Consider the following 6,042-nt stretch of genomic DNA (forward strand, 5'->3'; position numbering starts at 1 on the left):
ATTGCAGAGGGAATGTTACCCGGCATCAGTGATGGGAATGCTGGTGATCCAGAGATCACCATAAAAATGTCTGAGGAGAAGAATTGCAAGAGGCACAAAACCATTTCTGGGAATCCTAAGGAAAACAGCTGCTGAAGTTTTATCTGCACTGTGGTATGTGTGTGTATGTGTGTTCTGTTTAAAAGGAAGAAATGAAGAGCCATACTTTTATTTTAGCAAATCAAATTGCTCTTGTATGTTCAGAATATTTATGCATCAGTACTTTTTTTATTTTTATTTTATTAGAGCTTTATCTCACTGTAATCAATTCCAAATACAAAACTATTTTTATCGCTGAAATGCAGCAGTAAATGATAAGATGCAGACGGAACGCACACGAGATGCCAAGAGCAATTTTATAGACCCTCTTTCGTTGTCATCTACAATGCATCAATTCTTGCCTTCAGCCTCCCCTCAATTTTAACCCCCCCAAGATGAATAAATAAATAAATAAAAAGGAGTAAGTGTACTGAAGCAGCTGCCAACCCCTAAAATAGTCTAGAGATATGTATGCACCTTTGGGAGAGAGTTTGATTGAACACGACACAATAATGTAAGCTGTGCTGAGCTTTGTAACGCAATTATTTTCGTTGGCAAAGTGGCAGGTCTGGTTCCCTCTGCCTCCCTTACCTAGGATATGATATTTCATATATGTGCAGAAAATGAAATCGCTAAATAATGTCCTGCACTATCACCACTAACATCACATCAAAATGAAGAAAGAAAGAAGAAAGAATGTTGAGGTCCCCACAGCCAAACGGGAACTTCAGCCCTCTTGAAAGGCTGTGTTGAAATGTGTTCAGGCAAAAGTGTGTATTTTAAATGGTCCTTCTTTGGTTTGCTTTCCCCAAATGGAGTCACTCAGACTTTATGTGACTTGCAGGGCCAAGTCATTGAGTTGCCAGTGGGTTTTCAGAAGTTGCAGGTACCTGTCTTAATATACTCGGACTGCCACCAAACGTAAGACTTTCTCAAAAAGAAATGCAAATGAAGCTGGAATGAGGTCCCAAATACCTTCTAGCAGCATCATTCTCATGGAATTGAGTTAAAAAAAGAAAAGCCATTTCCCAGAAACGAGAGCATTTGGGAGGCAGGGACTGCTGCCTTTTGGTCTGACACTCATTGCAGTTTCTTTACTAAAACTGGTGGTAACTGCCTGGTGGTTGTGCATGTGGAAATATATGCACCCTTTTGTGGATTATTTTCTCTTGCCCTGGCACACGGGTGATCCTCCTGCACAGCACTTGGCATTCATGGAGGGATGTCCCTGCCCTTGTAAAAAGTACCTTGGCCACTGAATGTGTCCTTGTTTTCTGTAGATGTGGTGCTTGCTGAAATGGGAAAGAGATGATGAGGAAAAAGCAAATGCTGAGGCATAAACCATCTGCAGTCATTAGAAATTATAAAATTGAATTATAAACCCAAGTTTCTTGAGAATACATTGCAACTAGAGGTGATTTAGTTTACCAGTGTTAAAGGTACAAATGTTTAATTCTACTTCATTTGCTTGCCAAATCCTACTAATATTATGAGAGTAATAGCCAATTTGGAAGTATTTTCAGTGTTAAAAAAGCATTCCATTTTGATACCCAAGGATTGGTTTTAACATATTCATGTTTATAGATCTCTTTCAATGTGCTTCTGTTAACTAAAGGTATTGAAAATAAATGGAAGAATATTACGGAGTGTTAACAGATTATTTATGGCAAACATTACTAAGACACCTTTCTTGTTTGCCTACCACTTTCACATTACAGTGAAATAATAATAATTTGAAAAAAATCCCTCTTGAAGGAATCATTACTAAAGCATTTTACATGCAGATTACTTCAGGCTTCAGCATTGCAACTCTCGGCTAGGTTAGGAGATGAAGGCCAAGATTTGTTGATTGAGATCAGATGGCTGGTGGCGAGAAGGAATCTAGATGACTTAACTGGAGGGATTAAACTCAAGTCTTTTGGCTTCCATTTGGCTGTTTTATAAACTCCACCACTGGGCCAGCTAGCTGGGCTGTGTTCCCCTCCTCGTGGATGTGTGATGTTAGCGGGGCGGTTTGGAGTATCAGCCAGTCCATCAGTATTAGCAGTCCAGACGTTCTGGGTGAGAAAGGAAAAGACAGTATAAGTGAAAGCTAAAATTAGTCCCCAAAGCGCCCGTCCACACACCTCCAGCTCAGCAGCTGACCTCCTGCCCGGCCGAGGGAGGCAGGGCTGAGTGCTCTCCAGCCTGGCCAGCTCCTGGATTTCTTGGTGGTTGATAGCGTGCAGATGCCGTTGGGCAGATCCAGCGTTCCCAACAGCTCCAGCCCCATTTCCCTGCCCTGCCCAAGGAGAGGCAGGTCTCTGCAGCACCCAAAGCACAGCTGATGTCCTCTGGCTGCACCACGGCCGGCGCTTGGCCACAGGGTGACGTGCCATTGGACACGCGAGGAGGAGGGGTTGGTTATCAGCAGTTGATGTTTGAAGCCTCACCCGTGAGATGTTCCCCCACGGGAGGAGATGGAGTTCACTTTCTTCTCTCTCAGAGCCCTAACCTTTAATTTTACAATGCTGATTGAAACCAAGAGTGGAAATAAAAAGTCAGAGCTACTCTCTGTTTTCCTTCCCCTCCCTTCCATTATCTTCTTTCTTTTCCATCCATCCTCATTTCACATGCCTCTCAGATTGCGTCCCCCTGGTTTTCCAGTTATTTATTGACCCAGACCTAATTCCTTATTTCCAGAAATGTGTCATGAATCCTGCCTTTGAGTCGTTCGCCCTTTGCTTTCCAGGCTCACTTCTTTGAGCATGTTTTCCTGTAAGAGATAAGGATATAGGGTTTGTGGAGCAATCGCAGCAGGATGCCTGGGTTTCATTCATAGATCTGTTGCCACTGGCTCATTATGGAAAATTAGGAGAGTTATTTCACCTTTCAGAGCCTCACCTCAGCGTCACCATCTGTAAAACAAGGCTAATAATTGTTATCTCTTCCTTGCAGGAGAACTGGGGAGCTTTGCTAATGACCATCTGCTAAATGTTCTCAGAGCCTCACATGAACATTTCTACTGAAGTGCAAATTATTATTAGAAACCAGGGATTGTTACTGGATTGATATCAAATCATTGTCGACAGCTTCTCTGCAGGGAAAACTTAGGCTCAGCCAACAAGAACAAGCTGCATGTTTTGAAGTTGTGCAGTTGATTACATTGGCTTTCATCTTCTGGTAAGAGGATCCTCTGCCATCTGAACTCTCTGATCTCTGGGAACACAATTCATCCAATCAATCTGGGAGAAAATAAACCTCCTCAGACAAAAAAATAAAGTATCCACCTGAGATCATAGGACGATGGAAGATGTCAATTAATTCCCAGCCCCCAGTCCTTAACTCTTGTAAACCCAGTCTTTTTCTGCCCCACCAGGCAATGCTTAAGAGAACAATACACTGCATCCCTTACACAGCATTGCAAAGAGCCTCCCCAGCCTGCCCTGGCTAAATTCTAATTGAAAACATGCAAATATTTTACAAGGGAGTTGGTGCCACTGATGGCTTCTATGGTCTGTCTGAGGGACATGAGTTGATCTCGTGGTAGCGTACAGAGATTTGAAGTGCCAGGACAGAGTGAGTCCTTCCCAGCATGAGCCATCCTAAGGTGACAGACTTCTCTGTACTGCTCTTGAACCTGACCTGGTTTATTTGCCCCTAATTCATTCTCACGATGCCCACCCAGTTGATGGATTTGGTAGCAAACAGAACCTTGAGCCCATGTTGGGCACCATATACACAGACAGAAACTGCCACTGGGTCATCAGCAGTGTGTGCCCCATGTGCCCAAGACCTAAACAAGCTCATTGATGACTTCACAGGGAGCCATTGTGTTAAGTGAGCATGGCCTCCCATTCTTCTCGTGTGGGCTCATCTGTTGTGTTTTCCTTGAGCTAGAAATGGAGAAGGAGGATCCCTGGAGGTACAACCCATTACTGGGAATTCAGTAGCAATGCTGTCAGTGGGGTCAAACAACCAGACATGGGGCTGGAGATGGGGATAATTAGAAATACCAAGTTGTGAGGACCAGATTGCTCAGGTCTCCCACGACACTAAAACTGATAATACACAACTGGTGAGGCTTAGCAACAGCCCTGGGTCTGCCACCTCTGATACCCGTATGGTCACTGTCTTAGTTTGCTGGGTTTAAGTAAAGCAAATCTGTTTTAATGATGCTGTTACTATCCAACAAAATCAGGGGTCTTGTACTCACAAAACCCTTTCTGAAGCGGTGCTGGGAGGGCTTGCAGGGAGGAGAACAGGCAAGTCTGAGTTCTGGGGAGCTGCACAGGGAATATAAATATCCCCGGTGCAACCATCTGCAGCTCACTGGGGGCTCTGGGGAGAGGACTTGGTTCTCTTGTGCAGTGCAGAGCACATTAAAAATGTAAAAAATAGCCCAGTAATTCTTTAATTAAAAAAGGATAATAACATCTTGTGTTAAAATTTTAAAAAGCAATCCTCTACATTTAAAAATATACCTGTAAAATAATATGTGCCTTTTGGCTATTTCCTATAATATGTAACTTTGGTCACATGGCTCTCATTAAGACACCAGAAAATGTCATAAACTAGCATTTATAAGCTCAACATAGGAAATTCCTGTATTTTTATTTTGCATTTATAATCCCGCTCCAAGATTTACTGAAAGATATGAGCCTTTATTTGAGGTTTTGGAAATGGAACGATTTCTGAGCAAAACAGTCTTCTTTTGGTAAAAAACTCCCATCTGTTCAAATTTTGACATTTTCTTTGGGCAAATACGGGTTTTTTTTTGCCTACAAATATGCAAATATTTTTTAAAAAATAAATAAAAAATTCTGGCTAAGAGTCCAGTCACTAATACTTCAGAAACACCATGTTATGAAATATTAACAGTTCAAGATAGAACTACTCCAAGTGTGTGGCAGCAGGAACGTGCTCTCAGCCCGGCCTCACAGCCCTGCCCGGGGTCCCTGCAGGGATTCCACGCTGAGGGTGAGGAACCTTTGCTCTGAAAGTGGTAAAGAACATTAAATGTATCAACCACATCTATTTAGCACTGAGGCTTGAACAGCCCTAGCCCAGGTAGTTAATCATTTGTGTTACCCAAGCACATAGTTAGATGGGAACTCTGCATTTCATCCGAGCTCACACCTCTGGACAGAGGTCGAGCTTTAAAATTTGAAGCCAAGTGGACTAATTAATTGATCCAATGGGACAAGGGCTGATGCCCATCGTTCCTTAGCAATCTAGGGAGCTGGAAGTGCACAGGCAGGTTCAATACCAGCCTGCAAGCCTGGTTTCAGCAGCAGCTCTTTTCCAAGCTGGCTGCAGGTGGCAACACATTTATTTGTGTTGGTGTCTGGGAGCTCGGGAGCGCTCCCCGGAATGCTGCGCTGGGATCCGAGAGCAGGATGGTGCTCTCAAAGAAGGTGTAGATCAGGAGGGAAATATAACAAGTGTAATTGCAGGGAACAGGTTAGGAAGAGATCAGCTAGGTCTCCTTTCAGTGGGAACGGCTCGTTTCTGAAGGCAGCTGCTGTGATTTTTCTGCTTTCCCTGCTCAGCCCCTGCCTGGCCTTCGTGCAGTTACACCGGGAGCCAGGCAGAGAAGTCATCTGGAAGTGGAGCAGCATCCCCTGGGATGGGCAGGGCTCTGGGATGCATTGGGGAATATCTTAGAAGTAGAAAGGATAAAATGAGGCATCTTGAATTCTCCTCCCCTGGACTTCTTGTCCTGTTTTTCTTCTGGGAGGAAGAATGCAGACCTGAAGTTCTCCCTCCTTTCTTAAGGAAGATTAACCAGAGTGAAACTTAGATGTAGTAAATTATGATTTGTAGCATCCCCAAGTGCATGGTAGTGCCCTTACAGTGTTCCTCTAGCAACCCCACCTCTCTACCAGGGTTTTTACTCATAACTAAACACATTCCTAAGGGGTTGTGGTTTGTTTGTTTGTTTTTCCCTGGTGTTTTGCTAATCAGCCCTAGTGCAGGGAATTT

This window comes from Apus apus, chromosome 17, assembly GCF_020740795.1.
Source record: "Apus apus isolate bApuApu2 chromosome 17, bApuApu2.pri.cur, whole genome shotgun sequence".
Taxonomy (NCBI): Eukaryota; Metazoa; Chordata; class Aves; order Apodiformes; family Apodidae; genus Apus; species Apus apus.